The following is a 21,799-nucleotide window of genomic DNA, read 5'->3' as shown; positions in this document are numbered from 1 at the left end:
TGTGATGATACTTTCAACACAATGTTGTTTGAGTATTTGGTGACATTTCAAACCTCTCTAAGCTTCTGAGAAAGTAGAGGTGCTGGTATGTCTTCTTCGCGATTGCATCAATGTGTTGAGCCTCAAATTCTTTCAATTTGCTTTCATGGATGCTGTTGAGGGTGCCAGAAATCACAGGGCAGACCAGCTCACTGAGTTTCACTTCCTCATCACCAGCCCCCAATCAACCAGCCTGTCCACACTCTCCTGAAGTGATATGACACTGATACTCCCTTAGTAGCTATCCTGTGGCCTCATTTAGTGAGGTTGTCAATCTATGCTTCCTTTTTAATCAAAATCCATACAAATTGCAACATTCCCAGATTGAGCTCAGGCTCAAACATATTTGATGATCTTCTCCCCACAGCTCAGACTGCATTGGTAGAAAAGAGTGGTAGTGACTAGTCACAGAATAGAAACAAATAATAACCTTCATCTCTGTAGCACTTTTGATCAACTCAAAATCTTCCAAAGTGTCTCACAGTCAGTGAGGTGTGATGAGAAAATGAGGAGCCGAAGTGCGAACAGCAAGATCCAAAGTAGGGATTCTGAACAGTAATCTGCCTTCAGTGGTAAATCCTGTCCAGGCAACCAGGGACTAATTCCCCACCTCCTCCTCCTCCTCCTCCTCCTCAAAGTTAGATCACAGGATCATTCACATCCCCATGGAAGTGCTGATATGGTTTTGGTATAATGTCTGATATGGCTGTGTGCTGTGATAGACCCAGTGATTAATCTACTTTGGAAATCTGTTTTCCATCCTCTTCCTTTTCTCTTACAGATTGACTTGGACCGATTTGTGATCTGTACATGTTGCAGTGTTTGCAACTCCACCTTCCGGGGCACCAGACTGTCAGGTTAAACTTTTGTTATTCAGGGGAGGTTTATGGCTCTTTTCTAACTTTGTGGCTGCACTTCCACTCCCTTCTGTATAGTGGCTGCCTCCTCTGTCTTTCAGTCCAGATGAATTGTGTTGACCCAAATCACCAGCTGCCCATTTCCCTCCATCTTGACCGAATGAATTCTTCTGTCTTCTTGTTTGTTGCTCCAGATTCCAGCCTATGCTTTAGAAGGTCATGGACTGTGTGATGTTTTGGAGATTTGGATGTGGAGAAAAGTGTCATCACCACTGCTTCAGCTTTTTGCATCCTATTAGAATTTTGCTTCTGGTCAAGATGGTGCCGAGTTGCAATCTCCATCAAGATCAGGATTCAGACATGTTTTTTTTTAATTTGTGGAGGTGGTTTTGGGGACAGAGAGGGGAGTTGGGAGTCAGTATAGGAATATGGAGGGGTTTGAGGTCAGCCCAGAGCTTAGCCTCTGCTCTGCACTCTGCGTTCAAGGGCCAGCAATGTGGATATGGGATGAAGGACATCCAGAGTCCAGGCCTTCACTCCACACTCTTCGCTCCATGCTGATGTGTGATGAAAAACATCCATTGGTGTCGGACTGTGCCAGATTACCACATCCTGGGACAGGATTTTCACGCGAGCAGGAGGCACAAGGGCTGGCCAGTCAGCAAGCTCAGAGTTCAAGGCATAGAATTTAGGCTCCTAAAATCAGCTAGTCTGGGGGTCGATACCTAAGACCAAAGCCCGAGGGTCGATTGGAAGTCCAGAATTCAAAGCCTAGAGACCGGAGGCCTGTCATGAGGTTGAAGGACTGCCTGTGTGTGCGGGTAGGTGGTAAGGAGGAAAGGGGCCTGTTTTGCTGTTGTGCTGTTGTTTGTTGTGTTCTGTATTTTTCTGCCAAGCATTGGGAGCATGCTATCTTGGTGCCAAAACATGTGGGATGCCCACAGCAGACCTTTAGGTGTGTTGGTTGTGAATACATTTAACTGTATGTTTCCATAGACATGTGATAAATAAATTAATCCGAATCTGAATCTGAACTGTGACTACTGAAGAAGAATTAAACAAGTAGCCTTTCAGCACCGGGCTCTAACCTAGGTCGCCACTATGCTATTTTGGTAGCCACAACAGGATACATAAAGCTATAAAATATACAGTGCCTATAAAAAGTATTCACAGTTCCCCTGGAAGTTTTCAGTTCCATAGATTTGCAACATTGAATCACAATGGCTTTAATTTGGCTTTATTTGACACTGATCAACAGAAAAAGACTCTTCTGTATGAAAGTAAGAACAGATCACTACAAAGTGATCTAAATTAATTACAAATATAAAGCACAAAATAATTGATTGCATAAGTATTTGCCCCCTTCAAGTCAAAGCTACATAGGAGTAGCTACAAAACAACAAAGTTAATGTCCTGGAGTGGCCAAGACAGAGTCCAAACTTCAATCCAATTAAGAATTTGTGTCTGGACTTAAAAATGGCTATTCACTCACGATCCCCATGCAGTTTGACAGAGCTTGGGCAGTTTTGTAAAATTGAATGCAGAATAACTGCAGTGTCCGGATGTGCAAAGCTGATAGATACCTATCCACACAGGCTCAAGGCTGAAATTGCTGGCAAAGGTGCATGGAGTAAATACTGACATGAAGGGGGTGAATACTTATGCAATCAATTATTTTGTGTTTTATATTTGTAATTTATTTAGATCACATTGACACCAAAGTAACTTTTTTTGTTGATCAGTGTCAAAAAAAGCCACATTATATCCACTATGATCCAATATTGTAAAACAATAAAACATGAAAACTTCCAAGAGCGGAGAATACTTTTTGTAGGCACTGTATTCTTATCCTTAACTCTTTGTCCATTGGCAACCTTACTCAGTGGGATGAAATGGGATGTTTTGAGGTAGCTGTTCGTGACAGCTTCAGCCCATTGCTCAGCTCTGGAGAAGAAAGCTTTGACTTCAACTCTTGAATACAAAGGCCTAAACACAAGAGATGTCAGAAATCCAGACTAGCAGATGAACTGATCAGAGTATCTGATCCAGTCCTGTTAAAAAATCTTGGTCCAAAATGTTGACAGTGTATTCCTGTCCATAGATGCTGCCTGACCTGTTGAATTCCTCCAGAATTTTCTGTGTGGTACAGAGACCTAGGGTGGTTTTCCATTGCAGCACAGTGGGAATGCTGTTCTATCATTCAGGCCAAGTGGTTAAGGCATTCGACTAGTGATCTGAAGGTCGTGAGTTCGAGCCCCAGCTGAGGCAACGTGTTGTGTCTTTGAGCAAGGCACTTAATCACACATTGCTCTGCGACGACACTGGTGCCAAGCTCTACGGGTCCTAATGGCCTTCCCTTGGACAACATCAGTGGCGTGGAGAGGGCAGACTTGCAGCATGGGTAACTGCCTGTCTTCCATACAACCTTGCCCAGGCCTGCACCCTGGAGTGTGAAGACTTTCCAGGTGCAGATCCATGGTCTCGAAAGATTAACGGATGCCATTCAGACTGGGGGGCAAGAGGTTTGGTGGGAATTGAGATCCAGCCTGCTCTCACATAAACATAAATGATATCCTGACACTATTGGGAGGAAGGACAGGGGAATATGCCTGAGTGATGTTCATCCTTGATCAACTTCTGTCACTAACTGGTCATTTTGTCAATCTTGCTGACTGCAAATTCCCCAGCACTGAAAACAAGCCATTGACTGTGCATTGCTTTGATCTCACTCAGGACTTGCCTCTGTACGTAAGGACGATTGTGTTAAGAAGTAGATGCGTCTGAATCTCTCTCTCTGAGGACTAAAGCGATTGATTATTCAAATTAACAAGGGGTTTCATTAAGTGAAAGGAAAGTTAAAGGGTCAGGAGAGTATTTTTCCTGAGAGTTTCTCCACTGTCCTGACATTACTACAGTTACACACTGCAGGACTGGAACTGGTAAATCTTTTCTGCGCCTTCCCAAGTAACTTGTAAAAATGTAGTGTATTGAGTCAGGACCCAAATTTAAATATTCACCATCACTGCTGTTTTTTCGTAATTAATGCCACCTTTCATACAGAGAGTGTTGGGTGCATAGAATGCACTGCCAGTGAAGGTGGTAAAGGCGGATACAATATAGTCTTTTAAGAAAGTCTTAGATAGGTACATGGAGCATAGAAAAATAGAGGGCTATGCAGTAGGGAAATTCTAGGCAGTTTCTAGAGCAGGTTACATGGTTGGCACAACATCGTGGGCTGAAGGGCCTGTAATGTGCTGTAGATTTCTATGTTTCTATGTTTTCATAGACCCAAGGATCCACATTTCTTTTTTAAGTCCTCTCACTTTCAAATATTTCAGCTCCAGATTATTAATTTTGGCAGTCAAACAATTTTAAAAGAATAAAGTTCATGTTGATATTTTCCCTTACATATTATGTGAACAGAAGAAGCCAAATAATTTGGAATTTAATGAGTTTGGTCTGTATCCTCAGCCAAACTTTCACTTACTTTTGTAGAACAAGGAGTCAGTCTTTTCAATACAGTTGGCAAGAATAGCAAAGACTGATATCATTCTGCTGGGAGATCATCTTTACCCTTTCGTCTGATGCGTTTGAGCCATTTAAGATTGATTTGGACTGATCCGCAGGCATCGCACTGTGTGCCTCTCACCCTTCCAGTTCAAAACTGCATGTAATACAATAAACTATTATTATGCTCTTCACTTGCATTTTAATGGTACACTCTGAGAGGCAATTTATTCTCTTAATATGTGAGTTCTAAAGAAAGAATGAGTTGGGCTTTTTATGTGGGAGATGCCATAGTTCATAAATGATGACGTATGATAAAATATTGATAGCACTATAAAGCTCAATTTCTCTCTGGTTTTGCAGAGTCAGGCTTAAAAATTGTTTTCCATTCTATTGCACCGTTCTCTTGGTCTCAGCGGCACATGACTCTTGTAGACTCCAAACAGTCTGGTTCATAATCTGTATCCTGCAAATGCGTAAATGTTAGAGAGAATAGCTAACTCAAGTGTGGCTGTATCCACAGGAAGGATGGTCCAGGAAATTCATATTGTTTCTGCATGTTCTTGCCCAAAATATATATATTGTTACAAACAACAAATCTCAGACACAACCTCATACCACCCTCTGGATCCTTACCCCACCACTGAACATCAGGCCTTTGTCTCGCACAAAATTACAGACCTTACTTGTTTGGGAGATTTTCCCTTCACCGCATACAACCTTGTTGTGTCCCAGTCCTGTGTAGCCAGATTCTACTGCCTACCGAGATCTACAAACAGACCCAATATTTCAGCCTTGAGCCTACTGTATGTTTTGCTGCTTGCTTGCCCCTGGCTGAATCATTTCTCTGCTTTTAGTATCAAGATAGTAGAAAAGGTGGAAGTTAATTAATCATTTACATGCAAATCCCCCAGCATTACTTATTGCACTCAGTGCCTCCATTGCTGTCTCCTCTACATCAGCGAGGTCAAATGCTGACTGGGGAACCAAGAGAAGTCAAGCACATTCTCTCCATCCATCTAGACCATCTGGATCTCCCGGTTCCCAGCCATTTTACTTCTACTTTCTATTCTTACACTGACATGTCGATTCTGAGCCTTCTCTACTGCCAAGTTGAGGATAAATGCAAATTAGAGGAATAATGCCTAATATTCTACCCAGTAAGTCCATGATCTGACAGCATGAACAGTGATTTCTCTAACTTCTGGTAACCGCACCTTTTCTCTTTTTTCTCTCCTCCTAATCAATCCTGCCCCGTATCTACTTCTCTTTCTTTTTCCCTACCCTCACCATCTGCCCATCACCTACATACAACTCACAATGGTTGCGATACCTACCGCACTCCCTTTATTCCCTGCTCCACCTGAAGTGACTTGTCTAATTTGGGAATTCCTCTCAGGCTTTAGTACTTGATTCCTAGAGACTGATTTCCAGTCTAGGGCAAAACAGGTAATATCCAGGGTGCTCAGCAACTGAGTAATAGAAAATAATTCTTTTGAACAACAGTTGTTAATTGCACAGCACCCTCTAACGTATCAAGTACATCTGAGGCTCTGATCATGTGGATAGCCAGAGGCTTCTTCCCAGGGCTGAAATGGCTAACAGGAGGGGGCATAGTTTTAAGGTGCTTGAAAGTGGGTACAAGGGGGATGTCAGAGTTAAGTTTTACACACAGAGGGTGGTGGGTGAGTGGAATGCACCACCAGTGACGGTGGTAGAGGTAGATGCAATAGGGTCTTTTAAGAGACTCTTAGATAGGTACATGGAGCTTAGAAAAATACACAGATTCTAAGCAGTTTCTAGAGTAGGTTACATGGTCAGCACAACATTGTGGGCCGAAGGGCCTGTAATATGCTGTAAATTTCTATGTTCTGTGAAGGCTTCAGGAATAATTATTAATATATACTGAAAATTTGCCATTTAAGGAGACATTAGGGCTAATGACTGACCACCTCCAAAGCCTCCGCATCCTCCCTGTAATGGAGCTTCGAGATTAATTTCTTATAAAATATCAGATTTACGGAATGCAATGACTAGCATAAAATAGAAAATGCTGGAAATGCTCAACAGGTCAGGTAGCATCAATAGAAAAAGAAACAGTACTAATATTTCAGGTCAGAGACCAGTCATCACAACTTAGTAGGGGAAGGAAACAAATTAGTTTTAAGTTGTAGAGAAGGTGGGTAAAACTCAAGGGATATATTTGGTCAAGTGAGGCCAGGGTTACTATGAGGATAAACTGGAGACGAATTCATTGGTTTCTGAGGGGAGAGAGAGAGAGAGGGAGGGAGGGAGGGAGGGAGGGAGGGAGGGAGGGAGGGAGGAGGGGGGGAGAGAGAGAGAGAGAGAGAGAGAGAGAGAAAGCACAAACAAAGGAACATAAAAGCTGTGAAATGCAGAGCTGCAGGAAATCCTTAGCAGTACTCATAAAGAGAGATAAACAAGCCCAATTTTCATTTATAATGGCCTTTTTGTGCCCTATTTCTTGAATTGCGTATGGTGTATCTGGTTTTCCGCAGAACCAGTAATAGCCTTCGACAAGTAACAGCAAAAAAAATGTAAGCACGTTTTTCCTTCCCTTTCCACACCTTTTCTCAACCAGAGGAGAATCTTTTGCTTGTGCCAATTTGTGCAGCTAGAATTTTAATAATATTGCAAATGTAATACTTTCAGTGAAAATAATGGAAATTACAAGAGTTTTGCATTACTACATTGCCTAAAGTGTTCCTTTCAAGCCACACAGTCCGCTGGCAATATCCTTTATAACTTATTTTTTAAGTGTGATCATTATTGTAATGTTGGAAATATGGCAGCTAATTTGCACACAGCAAGCTCCCACACAGAGTGAAGCGATAATGACCAGATAATCTGTTTCTGTGATGTTGAGTGAAGGATAAGTGTTGGCCCCAGGACACACAGGAGAACTCCTCTTCAAGACAGTTCTATGGGATCTTAGGTGGCCACCTGAGAAAGCAAACAGGACCTCAGTTTAATGTCTCATCTGAAAGTCGTTGAGAATGCAGCGATGTACTCCATTACATCATTAAAAGGTCAGAAGGCCGTGGCACACAACCCAAGATGATTGCATTGCAAACTGAAGCATTAAAAAGAAGCACATATTCATATTCCCTGCACAGGCAGTGAAGTTTTCTCCCCTCTCTTATGCAATGTAACAAATGACCCAGACAGCTAGAATTACTTTGCAGCCAACTCCCTTTGTGTCTCTCCCCCATTTCACAGCTATAAGGCAATCAGCAGAACCATTTATCAATTCAAAACCGGGAACACAGGATTGTGGATATCAAAGGTATTCAATGAACAGTCTGACCTGGTAGCTTTCGATTGATGATTTGGTGAGTGGCTTGTAATAATCTGGTTATGATATAGATATTTTCTATATTTAGTCTCCTGCCACTGCTGTTTCCATTTGCATCGCAATGCAGCGTTGACCAGTTTCAGCAGTGCTTCCTGTGGCGAACCACTTCCATACAGGTGCAATGGGACCTGATGGAGCAGCAGGAAGATCTGATCATTGCAGATTCCAGGCTGCAGGACTGCGTGCTGAGGGATATGTTGAAGCTTGGTGCAGCTACTGCAAGGGCTCCATGGGGAAGGCGCACTGTATAGGGTACAGGAGCAGGGAGGTACCACTGCAGTTGTACAAGGCCTTGGTGAGACCACACCTGGAATACTGTGTGCAGTTTTGGTCCCCTAATCTGAGGAAAGACATCCTTGCCATAGAGGGAATACAAAGAAGGCTCACCAGATTGATTCCTGGGATGGCAGGACTTTCATATGATGAAAGACTGGATCGACTAGGCTTATGCTCGCTGGAATTTAGAAGATTGAGGGGGGATCTTATTGAAATGTACAAAATCCTAAAGGGATTGGACAGGCTAGATGCAGGAAGATTGTTCCCGATGTTGGGAAGTCCAGAACAAGGGGTCACAGTTTAAGGATAAAGGGGAAGCCTTTTAGGACCGGGATGAGGAAAAACTTCTTCACACAGCGAGTGGTGAATCTGTGGAATTCTCTGCCACAGAAAACAGTTGAGGCCAGTTCATTGGCTATATTTAAGAGGGAGTTAGATATGGCCCTTGTGGCTAAAGGGATCAGGGGGTATGGAGGGAAGGCTGGTACAGGGTTCTGAGTTGGATGATCAGCCATGCTCATACTGAATGGCCGTGCAGGCTCGAAGGGCCAAATTGCCTACTCCTGCACCTATTTTCTATGTTTCTATGTTTCTATGTTCATCCGCTACTGAAGAGGAAAGGGTCAGGCTGAGTGAGGAAGCCACTCCCTCACCCAGGCTGGGAACACCCACCCTTAGGTCCACCTGATGCTTGCTGGTTTTCCAGCACAGTGTGAAGTCCATAGTGCAAAGCTGCCAGCTGGCACAGTCCAGTTCGCCAGGGTTTGTGCCGAGGGGTGTACTGAAGCTTGGTGTAGCTAATGCAGGGGCTCTGAGGGGAAGGAGTACTATCTGGGCTCCTCCCACTACCACTCATGGAGGGGCTGAGTCAGGTGGGGAAGGCTCTCAAACAATGAAAGAGTGTAACACCTCAGGGGGTCACAGGAACAGCAATAACGCTGTGAATTTAAAAATACGTTAACACTACCGGATGCACTGACCATGAGTGTAAAAGAGTTGCAGTGCTTCTTTTGCATATGTTTTTATTATGAACAAAGTTCATGTTTGAAATGTTGAAAAAGGATGATCTGGTCTTACCCACTGGACACTGAGGGGTGGACCATGTGCAAGGAACTGTCGGGTGCATTGTTTAGAGGCAACATGAGCGGCATTAGTGCTTTTGTTGAAAGAAAGCATTAAACTGAAGACTTGACAGTATCACGAATGTGTAGAATGGGCAATCTTAATAATGTAAAGAAAGCCATGTACTGGATATTCTTGTAAATGATTTTACGAATATTAATTTTTTAAATCTGGTATTTTCTTTGAAAATGTCACTGTTTTCCACACTGCCACTCTTCCCAATCTCTTTTTTAAACAGAAGAGCAGAAGAGCTGCAAGGCATGAATAAAGATCTACTTTAATGTACTTAATGTAGCATGAAAATACAACAAAGGTGGTTAAGAAAACTATGTTTAAATCAAATTGACACCAAGCCATTTGGTGGAGATGCCAAATTTTGGGGTAAAGAGATAAGATCTGTGATATCTCCAGCCAGAAGTGAAGGTCTAAGGAGGGACTTTTGGAATTGAGACTCTGCCAGCTAAAGACTTACCCACTAGAAATGGGTTGATCAAAACTTGATATGTTCAAAGGCCTGAAATGGAGCAGCTCAGACACCTTGGGAGATCGTAGAGTTGCAGTTAACTACAGATATATATGGTTTTCGGTCGGGCGCCGGGCGCTCGGAGAGATTTGGTGGGGGGTGGGTGCCCAGTGCTCGGCCGAGGCCCATGGTCGAGTGGTTGGCGACTTGGGCCGGCTCCCCCCACCGGACTTAGTCTGGTGAGGAGGGTGTGAGGACACCCAGCAGGACTAAAAAAAAACAAGACCTGACAAAGGGTGGATGAGCTCCTTGTGAGCCAACGGCCATCTTCCGTGGAAGAGATTAAAGCCTCACCACGTATCTACGAATCATATGCTATGCACCTAGTTAGAAGAGACATGGTGAACTTGGGCGCTGCACCGTGTGCCTGGTCCTGCTCAAGGCCTCCGCCTAAGGAAGGGCCGAGCTTGAAGAAGCGGCCGCGGCTGGAAGCCGACACGGCCTCGGGCTCGAGTTCAGCGGGGGTAGCAGCGGGCGGTGCCAAAGTGGCCAACGAGAACAACCGGAGGAGAGGCTGTACTCGGTGCCGTCACAAGATCGAAGAAAATGGAGGTGCATAGCCGCCAACCCTGGATTCGGGACGGTACCCACTGACTGACTGACTGAGATATAGAGGAATGGTAAGATTGAAAAAAGTAAACAGCAAATGATCTGCTGGAGGAACTCATCAGGTTTAGCAGCATCGAGAGGGAATTTATTTGTTGATGTTTCTGGTCAAAACTCTGAACCTTCGTTCATTTGTTCTTTTTTATATTTTCTCTATCCCAATTTGATTTTATGAATGACTTTTCAAACTTATGGCTAGTTATATTAATATCCTTTATTTGATTGAGTTAGAAGGAGAAATATGCCACTGATTCTTTGCATCCTTATTTCAATTTCCTCCTAATTTACAGGATCTCAGCTCTCTCATTCGTTCCGTTGCTAAATTATCTCAGATTCACCCCTTTGTTCTTTGCTGATTCTTCTCTGTTGTTTTTCAAATTTAAACCTTATCGCTTCTCTTCCTACTTCCAAGGTGCTTCTACTATGCTCTGTACACCTCCCTGACATACTATTAGCTGGTTGGTTTGTTATTAACGCCACATGTATCAGGGTCCAGAGAAAAACTTTGTTTTGCATGCCATCCATGCAGATGTTTCATCACATCAGAACATCAAAGTTGTACAAGGGAAAAGGAAAAAGAAACACAGAATATAGAGCTACAGTTACAGAGAAAGCACGGTGCAGGCAGACAGTAAGGTTGTGATGAGATAAAGTCTATCTTGTCATACAAGGGGATCATTCAATAATCTTATGATAGCAGGACAGAAAATGTTCTTGAGCTTGTTGGTATGTACAGTGCTTAAGCTTGTTGGTACATACTTTCAGTCTTTTGCTCCTTCTGTACCTTCAGACAGGGGGTGAAGAGACGATGCCTGAAGTGGGAGGGTCCATGGATTACTATCATCAATTTTTTTCAACAACAACCTCTTGCTCAATGTCAACAAGACCAAAGAGCTGATTATTGACTTCAGGAGGAGGAAATTGGAGGTCAATACGCCAGTCTTCATCAGAGGATCAAAAGTGGAGAGGATCAGCAACTTTAAATTTTTTGGTGTTATCATTTCAGAGGACCTGTCCTGGGCCCAGCGTGTAAGTGCAATTTCGAAGAAAGCATGGCAGTGCCTCTACTTCCTTAGACTTAGTAAAAATTCAACATAACATCTAAAACTTTCACAAACTTCTATAGATGTGTGTTGGACAGAATATTGACTGGTTGCAGCACAGCCTGGTATGGAAACACCAATGCCCTTGAACGGATAATCCTATGAAAAATAGTGGATACAGATCAGTCCATCACGGGTTGAGCACAACTACACAGAGCGCTGTCACAAGAAAGTAACGGCCATCATCAACGACCGCGCCACCCAGGTCATGCTCTCTTCTTGCTGTTGCCATCAGGAAGAAAGTACAGGAGCCTAGGGACTCACACTACCAGGTTCAGGAACAGTTATTAACCCTCAACCATCAGTCTCTTAAACCGTTCATACAACGTCACTTGCCCCATCACTGAATTGTTCCCACAAACTATGGACATGCTTTCAAGGTCTCTTCATCTCATGATTTCGATATGTATGGCTTATTTATCTATTTGTTTGTTTGTTTGTTTATTCTGTTTTGTATTTGCATAATTTGTTGTCTTTTGCATATTGGTTGTTAAGTGCGGTCTTTCATTAATTCTAATGTATTTCTTGGAGTTGCTGAGTATGCCCAAAAGCAAATGTATTTCAGGATTGTACATGATGACATGTATGTACTTTGATAATAAATTTCCTTTGAACTTTGAAATTTACCATCATAGCAAGGTCACAGCAGATGCCATTTTGTTCGCTCTTCACTCAACCCTGGAAGATCTGGACAGCTCAGGATGCCCTGTATTGATTACAGTGTGACATCCAATATCATCATCCCCTCAAAACTAATCAATAAGCTTCAAGAACTTGGACTCACTACCTCCTTATGCAATTGGATCCTGATTTTCCTCATTTACAGACCACAGTCAGTTGAGATTAGCAACAACAACTCCTCCACAATCTCCATCAGCACAGGTGCACCACAAGGCTGTGTGCTTGATCCCTTCTCTATTCACTTTACACTTATGATTGTGTGGCTAAATTTAGATCCAATGCCATATTTAAGTTTGCTGATGACACCAGTGTTGTTGGCTGGATCAAAGGTGGTGAAGAACCAGCATGTAGGAGGGAGATTGAAAATCTGACTGAGTGCTGTCAGAACAATAACCTTTCACTCAATATCTGTAAGACTAGGGAGTTGATTATTGCTTTCAGAAGGAGGAAACCAAAGGTCCATGAGCCAGTCCTCATCAGGGGATCAGAAGTGAAGAGAATCAGCAAATTTAAATTCCTCTATGTTATCATTTCAGAGGATTTGTCATGGTCCCAGCATATAAGTCCAATTACAAAGAAAGCATGGCAGCGCCTCTAAATCCTTAGAAGTTTGCAAGGTTTCAGCATGAAATTTGAAACCTTGACAAACTTCGATAGGTGTATAGTGGATTGGTTGCATCACGGCCTGGTATGGAAACACCAATGCCTTTGAATGGAAAATCCTACAACGTGTAGTGGATATGGCTCAGTCCATCATGGTTAAAGCCCTCTCCACCGTTGAGCACAACAACATGGAGTACAGTGGCAAGAAAGCAGCATCCATCATCTAGGATACCCACCATCCGGACCATGCTCCCTTCTTGCTGCTGCCATCAGGAAGGAGGTATAGGAGAGTCAGGACTCACACCACCAGTTTCAGGAACAGTTATTACCCCTTAGCAATCAGGCTTATGAACCAGAGGGGATAACTGCAGCTAACTTCACTTGCCTCAGCACTGAATGGTTCCCACAACTTATGGACTCACTTTGAAGGACTCTTTATCTCATGATTTCAATATTTATTGCTTATTTCGTTATCTTTTGCATTTGCAATGTTTGTTTCTTTGCACATTGATTGTTTGTCCGCCCTGTTGGATGTGGTCTTTCATTAATTCTTTTGTGTTTCTTGGATTTACTGAGTATGCCCACAAGAAAATGAATCTCGGGGATGTATATGGTGGCATATATATATACACTGATAATACATTTACTTTGAACTTTAAATTTTCTGTCATATACACAAGTATATATATGCACAGGTATAATTAAAAATTGTACTAGTGTATATGACAATTAATGCGATTTTAACTTCAACTTTGACTACTGCATAGCTAGCTATGAGCAAAGTCTTCATTCGGTTTCATGAAGAAATCGTACACTCATTCTAAGAATTCCTATTCCTTTTGTCTTCTCTTTTCCAACCTGTCCCAGTTAATAAACGGTTCATTAAACTCTTAGAACAATAATTTTGTTATTCAAACTTATTTCTCCAATTTATCTGCATATTTCCTTTTTTGTATCCTTCCTTTAATTTGAAGTTCTGTAATATACCCAGGGCGACACAGTAGTGAAGTGGTTAGCACAACGCCTTACAGTACTGGCGACCTGGGTTCAATTCCTACCGCTGCTTGTAAGGAGTGTATACGTTCTCCCTGTGACTGCACGGGTGCTCCGGTTTCCTCCCACAGTCCAAAGACATACCGGTTGGTAGAATAATTGGTCATTGTAAATTGTCCCGTGATTAGGCTAGGATTAAATTGGGAGATTGCTGGGCAGCGTGGTTCAAAGGGGCCAGAAGCGCCTACTCCATGCTAATTCTTAACAAACAAAAACAAAATAAATTTTAATATATTAGCAATTATTTTTAATAGCTGAACTTATGCCAGTGTCCCTTCTGTAAACATCTCTCACTAGTTATTCCAAATAATATTTCTCACCCTTTGCTACTTTGATGTGAACTATCTTGCAATGTTTATATTTCATTACCAGCCCGTTGATAATCAGATGTATGCCAATGTTATTAACATTGCACCTGTCTGCAAAACAATAGCTTCCAGATCCCCCCAGTTTACTTGTTCACAGCAGTATATCCAGTTCACCTACTTTTCTCATTTGAACAACCCTTCTTCCAGGCTTCATCCTGTGGAATCCTGTCGTCTGCTCTCCAGCTGAAACGATTTATTTCTATACTCTGAAACTACCTTGTTAAATTGGCTGCTCTGTGAATGTTGCCTTTGTTTATGTTTCCCTTCATTAATCAGAAACTCTGATTATATTGTCTGTCTCCGTTCTTCTATTTTGTAGATGATATGAATCAGAATCAGAATCAGGTTTAATATCACCAGCATATGTTGTGAAATTATTTGTTTTGCGGCAGCAGTACGGTGCAAAACATAATAATAAAAACAATAAATTACAATAAGAAGTGTATTGTATAAAAATAAATTAAATGAGTAGTGCAAAGAGAGAGGGGAAAATACTGAGGAAGTGTTCATGGGTTCATTGTCCATTCACAAATCTGATGATGGAGCAGAAGAGGTTGTTCTTAAAATGGTGAGTGTGTGGCTTCAGAATCCTGTATTTTTTCCTTAATGGCAGCAATGAGAAGAGGTCATGTCCTCAGCGATGGAGGCCCTTAATGACAGATGTTGCCTATTGAGGCATCGCCTTTTGAAAGTGCTGAGGAGGCTGGAAGCCACAATAGAGCTGGCTGAGTTTACAACTTCCTGCAGCTTTTTCCGATCCTGTGCAGCAGCCCCTCCGTACCAGACAGTGATGCCACCAATTAGAATGCTGGAGCGTTCACTGATATCTTTAACCTCTCACTTCGGCAGTCTGAAGGACCCAAATGCATCAAGCAGACGTCAATTATACCAGTGCCCAAGAAGAATATGGTAACCTGTTGCAATGACTATCATCCAATCACACTTACATCGACTGTGTGCAATGTGTAATGCCAGTTGAAAGTTACTTCCTCTGTACTGGTTGATGATTGGCTGATTCCAGGGATGCTGCGGGTCTTTCTCACTGGCTGCCTTGCGTGACAATACACTGGTGTCTGATTCCAGGTGCCTCACTGGCCTGGAATAAGAATAGCCTGTGCAAGAGACTCAGTCTTTTTCCTTTGCCTCCAGGGGCTCATCTTCACACTGAGGTCATGACCAGTGCTGAAGAACCATTGGGAAAGGGTGCTGCAGATATATGAGAGCTCACATGCACACTTTTAGAACCCTAAAGCTCTCTACCTCCTTCCTGTACTCTGTGTTATCGATGTGTACAGGATGCATTTTATTTACCAGCAATGAGCCTTACTCCGAAATGTTGCTTCCTCATCAACTCAATTAGTTTATTCAAGACTTCTATTCTTGCTTGATCTATTTTATTGATTCCTTTACCAGACATTATACTGAGTTGCTTTGCATCACTTTCCATTTTTTTTTGCTCATCTATGTGTATCCTTTACTCTAGTTCCTGAAGGCTTACTAACAATCAAAATTGCAAAACTCTGTCAGATGTGGACATTGCTTTGCAAATCTTGTGTATATTTATATATGCCTTTGAGGAGATTGTAATAAGTAGCCCTTCTTGAGTAGTTACAATTAGTCATGAGTCCAGAAATCTCAGAATTAGTGTGAGTGTTACAGATTTTCAATAAATGTTTGAGGAAGTCTTTGAGGCTCTGATTATCCACCCAGTAATCAGAATTCTGATGCGAGATCATTGGCCTGAAAGGTTAACGCTGTTTTCTCTCTAAACTGATATGCTAAGTATGTCCAACACTTTCTGTCTGCTTCAGATTTTTAGTGTCTGCAGGTGTTTATCCAGACACATGTGATGGATTTCTGCTGCGAACATATTGCCGGGAAAGGTCTCTTAAATATTTTCTGGAGAACACATCTTAACTCCGAATCTCTGCCACATGCACAAGCATGTGACCTCTGTCTCACTTGGAAGTTGTTTAAATACCAGCCATCTTGATGGTGTTTAAAATTTTTTTTCAAATTGCATCCTTTCACTTTATTATTATGCTTTACAGAATACCTGGATTCAAGAGAAACTACTGCAATTTGCGACTGTACTGCAATTTTTCATTCAATATCCTTAAAGATGGAAGTGATAAAATACCTCCACAGAACGTGGAGCAACAAACAATCTGCTGTAGGAACTCAGTGTGTCATGCAGTTTCCATCCTTTTACACAGTTTCAATCTAAAACATCAGCAATTCCATTCCTCCTACAGATACTGTTCCACCTGCTGATTTCCTCGAGAAGATTTCTTGATGCTCCAGATTTCAGTACCTGCATCTCTTGCACTTCTATGGAATCATAAAGAACTGGAACAGGCCCTTGGCCCACCAAGCCCACACTGACCATCAAGAATCCACTTGCACTCATTCTACCTAATCCCAATTTATCCTTCCCACTTTGTCATCAACTCCCTGATTTCTACCACTCACCTACCCTCACTACAACAGCCAATTAATCTACCAACCCGAACATCTTTGGAATGTGGGAAGAATCTGGAGCACCAAGATGAAACTCTTGCAGTCATAGGGAGAATGTGCAAACTCCACATAGATGGCACCAGGGACCACGATTGAATCAGGTTTGTTGGAATTGTGACAAGGCAGCTCTACTAACTGTGTCATTGTGCCATTATCCCATTGGTTAATTACAAGAATTAAGACCATAAGACCATTACATATTGGAGCAGAATTAGGCCATTTGGCCCATCGAGTCTGCTCTGCCATTTCATCATGGCTGATCCAATTTTCCTCTCAGTCCAGATCTCCTGCCTTCTCCCTGTATCCCTCCATGCCCGGACCAATCAAGAATCTATCAACCTCTGCCTTAAATATACATAAGGATTTGGACTCCACAGCTGTTTGTGGGAAAGAATTTCACAGATTCACCACCCTCTAGCTAAATTAACTGGCTTAAGAAAGTATTCCTGTCTAAGAACAAGTTGCTTTTGGCTTGTTTTTTTTTGCTAAGCATGGATTGACAGATGTTTTTCACTGTACCTGCACCTCAGCGTACTTGTGCACATGACAATCAACTCAGTTTGTCTCGATTTGCATCAACTTTACTTGCAAAATTTCTTTCTGTAGGTGTTCCATCCGTTGTTAGTTTCTCAAAGTAAATGACTAACAATTATTAATAGGCTGATGTGGTGTTGTAGTTTCATTATAGTTCCAGTATCTGGAGGGCTGAATTTATAATTGAGAGGCGTGAGTTCAAGTCCAACTATGGACATTGGGAAATTTTCATTCACGTAATCAAATAGTATGTATTAGTAATGGTGACCATCTCTAGATTGTTGTGAAAATCGATTTGATTTACTAATGACCTTCAGTGCAGGAAATCTGTGATCACTATCCATCTAGCTTTTACATGGCTCCAGACCCGATGTAATGTGATTGACTCTTAACTGCCCTTGCAATTGACAAGCTGGTCATTTTAGGGGTAATTGGGGATGAGGTATAAATTATGAGATAATTAGGGATGGGGTAGAAACTAGTCAAGATACTTACAGCCTGTGAATCAATATTTGATTGGTTATATAAGCCGAGGAACCATTGGCTTTCTGTAACTTTTCACATACTTTCCAGGATGTGACCAGTGGACCAGAGATATGGTTGCTTTCATTAAGACTCTCCAAAAACAGGCCTGTTAAAATTTGGTAAAGCACGTGACAACAGACAGTCTCTTCCTAGGCACATGGTTTTGAATCCCAGAACTGTGAAACGGCAATCACCTGCGACTCAGTCTTGAGACAGCAGGTTGGGATTCACGTCACTCGACAGTGACCTAAGCACAGAAACTCAACCTAAGTCCAGTTTAGTTGTTGGGGGTGCCAACTCAACTGGAATGAAAGATGCCATGATATTATTTCAAAAAGTGGAACAGGATTATCCTGATAGCTAAAGCTCAATCAGCATCATCAGAATGAAATTTTGTAGATTATTTTACCCATGTGGTTGTAGAATGTTACTGTGTCTCACGATCCTTGCTAGATATTGGGAAGGGGTATCAAAAACTGTAAAGAGAAAAACTTAAAAGGGACCCAAGCTGCAAATTCTTCATGCCGAGGGTGGTGGCGATATGGAACAGGCTGCCAGAGGAAGTGGTTGAGACAGGTACAATGCTAACATTTTGTTCTCCTTACACTCATGAAGAATGACAACAATCTCGATCTTGATTCTTGAATCTTGGATCTTTCCAGGTACATGAAATTGAAAGGTTCAGAGGGAATGGACCAAATGCAGATGAATGGGATTACCGTAGACGGGATTCTTTGCTAGCATGGACAAGTTGAGTCAAAGAGCTTTTCCATGCTGTATTGCTCTAGACAAGAGTAATTTTATTTCAAAAGATGTCTATGGCTATATATGTCATGAAAGGTACCCAGTAAAGCAAGTCTTTTCTTATTTAGTGTCATTCAGCTGCATAACACCTTCCGTATAATTACAATTGCAAGGATTAGGAACAAGTCGGCTCCTGATTAGGGTGGATTACTATGACATAACAAAATCTGAAACTGAGCCAAACCAAACTGGAATTATTGCTAATAACTCTTAGACAGTTTGGCATTTATTTTGGATAAGATTTTGACAGAAAGAAAAACAATCTTAAATTACATTATTTGAAAATTTCTATTTTAAAATGGGACTCTGGAATAATGCCAAAAGCAAGATAAATATTAAATTCCCCACAGAAGAGAAAAACTACAGGAAATATAAAGGGGTGTGGGATTACCTATCTTGCGCTTTTAAATAGCTTGAATGATGGTAATGGGTTGAATGGCCTCTTTCCATGATATATAATCCCTTGAAAAGGAAACATTCAAATGTACAGTAGTGAAGTAAAGTCTTAGGCACATACTATATATATAAAAAAAACAATTTTCATGACATTGTGAGTGATAAAACCAATCCTTATATGGGTCACTATTGTGGACTGAGAATGGGAAGGGGGCAGGGAGAGGGAAATCATGGCTGCGAAAAGGGGAAGGGAGAGGGAAGGGAGCAGGAAGCACCAGAGAGACATTCTGTAAAGACCAATAAACCATTTGCTTGGAGTCGAATGACCTTGCTTGGTGTTTCAAGGGTGGATGTGTCTGCATCCATGCTACATCCCTCCCTGGCGCTCCTTCTCTGCCACCAATCCCACACCCCTCTGCGTGCACTCTACCGTCACCATTCCCAACACCCTTTGCTCCCACCAGATTTACAGACTCGCTCTCTGCTTCACGTTGTCAAATACAGTACTGTGCAAAAGTCTCGGGCACCCTAGCTACTGTATATAAACGGGCCTAAGACTTATGCACAGTACTGTAGGTTACATTCTTTAGAACAACCAACATGGATTTTTGAGTGTATAAAAAGAAACACTAACTAGAAAAACAATTAAGAAAATAAGAAACCTATGCTGTGGTTCAATGAGATCAAAGCTGATCTGTTGTTTCAAGCCAACAGCGCATTCTTCATATGGACTTTGGTTTCTACAGAGTCTAAGAGTCTACTGAATACAACCGATGATTGAGTGTTTAGAGCCACTGAAGGTTTAATGAGCAGGACCTCTCATTTGCACTTTCTTAAACAATGACCATTTCTGATCAATAAAAATTTGAAAAGAAAACTGCAGATGCTGGAAATCCAAAAAAAACCCAGAAAATGTAGAAATGTTATTTCTGACAAGTGGGCCTGACCTGAAACACTCTTTGTTTCTCTGTCCTAGATCATTCTTGATCTGATGAGAGTTTCCATATTTTCTTCTTTAAAAATTTTTTAAAGTATAAACCAACTGGCAGACACTGACAAAAAGACTGGGCCATGAAATAAGTAACACCTTCTATGCACTTTTTGGAACTGCACACAACAACTACATTAGCCAGGAATTAGCTTTGCAACTATAACTAATTACTGCCTTGAACTGTTAATTCTATTTCTCTCTTGACAGATGCTCCTCGACCTACTGAGTGTTTACAGCATTTTCAATACCAGTAACCGTCATCTCAAAAAGAAAATGGGAACAGTAGTTACGATCTGAAATGAAAAACCTTTGATGTTGAATCCAAAGAGTTTTAAAATGTTGAATCAAATTGAGGTTCTGTTTCTTGAGCAGCTTCTGAATTAGAATGGTACTTTATTACAATTATGTAGGGAGCTAGTCATAGGAGTGGAGCACGGAATTAAAATGACTACCTCAATTTGTGGATACAGCTCAGTCCATCAGAAACACCGGTCTCTCCTCCATGGATTCTATCTACATTCCTTGTTGCTTTTGAAAAGCAGCCAACATAATCAGAGACCCCACCCACCCCAGACATTCTCACGTCTCTTCCCTGTCATTGGGCAGAAGATACAAAAGCTTGAAAATATGCACCATCAGGCTAAAGGATTGTCTCTGTCTCACTATTATAAGACTCTTGAATGGACTTCTTGTACAATAAGGTTGAACTCTTGACTTCAGTTTACCTTGTCATGGCCCTTACACCTTATTGTCTATCTGCAATTTACTTTCTCTGTAACTAGAACCATAAAACTATGTGCGCATTCAGTTATGGCTTTTCCTTTGTACTATTTCAATGTACTTACGTTTTGAAATGATCTGTATGGATGGCTTGCAGAACAAAGTATTTCACTGTATCTTGCTACATGTCAATAAAAAAAAACAATACCTATATGATTTTTTTTTTGGAGTTACAGCACAGTGACAGACCCTTCTAGCCCAATGAGCCCGCACTGCCCATTTACATTCATGTGACCAATTAAGCTAATGACCCGTCTGTCTTTGGAACATGGAGGAAACTGGAGCACCCAGAGGAAACCCATGTGGTAATGCAGTGAATGTACAAACCCCTTACAGACAGCGACAGCGATTGAATCTAGGTCCCTGGCACCGTAATAGTGTCATACTAACCACTATGCTGTCACTTCACCCCATATATGAAGGCACGGGGTGGACACAGAATGAGGCATGAGGTGTACAGCACAGAAACAGGCTCCTTGGCCTGTCATACCTATACTGACATTTTCCCACATTACGAGGATTTGAAAAACAAAAACTAGTATGTTTAAAGGAAAAAGTCAAGGTTGAGCTCGTTGTCATATACACAAATAAATGTATGCTCAGGTGCAATGACAGACTGACATGCAGCAGCATCACAGGCACATGGCAACAGATAAGCCGCGTTCACAAGCGAAAATATAAACTAAGCAAAAATAATACAAAATATTTACAAGAGAGAACAGAATTAGAATGAAACTAAACAAAAAGTTCATTTTATGCAAAGTAGTCAATGTAGTCATGGTGTTGCTATACTGAGGTTGTGATTAATATTGTGTCAATTGGTTCAAGAATGGTTGACGGAGAGTGGCTTTTCTTGACCTTGATAGTGTGGGACTTCAGGCTTCTGTACCTCCTGCCAGATGGTAGCTATGAAAAGATGACATAGTCCGAATAGTGAGGATCTTTGAAGATGGATGAGGTTTTCCTGAGGCAGCACTTCTTGTAGATGCTACCCAAGGAGGGGAGGGATGTGCTAGAGCAATAAGCATTAGAAATGCAGCACTTTCTCTGTTTAGTGTGGATTTTCAATGTATCCAAGGAAGGAAAATGGCTGAAGGACCCTTACACGTGAGAAGTGTAATATAAAATGTTAAAC

This window comes from Mobula birostris, chromosome 1 (assembly GCF_030028105.1).
Source record: "Mobula birostris isolate sMobBir1 chromosome 1, sMobBir1.hap1, whole genome shotgun sequence".
In the NCBI taxonomy this organism is placed as follows: domain Eukaryota; kingdom Metazoa; phylum Chordata; class Chondrichthyes; order Myliobatiformes; family Myliobatidae; genus Mobula; species Mobula birostris.
The sequence above is the reverse complement of the archived record's forward strand: the minus strand, read 5'-3'. Positions refer to the sequence as shown.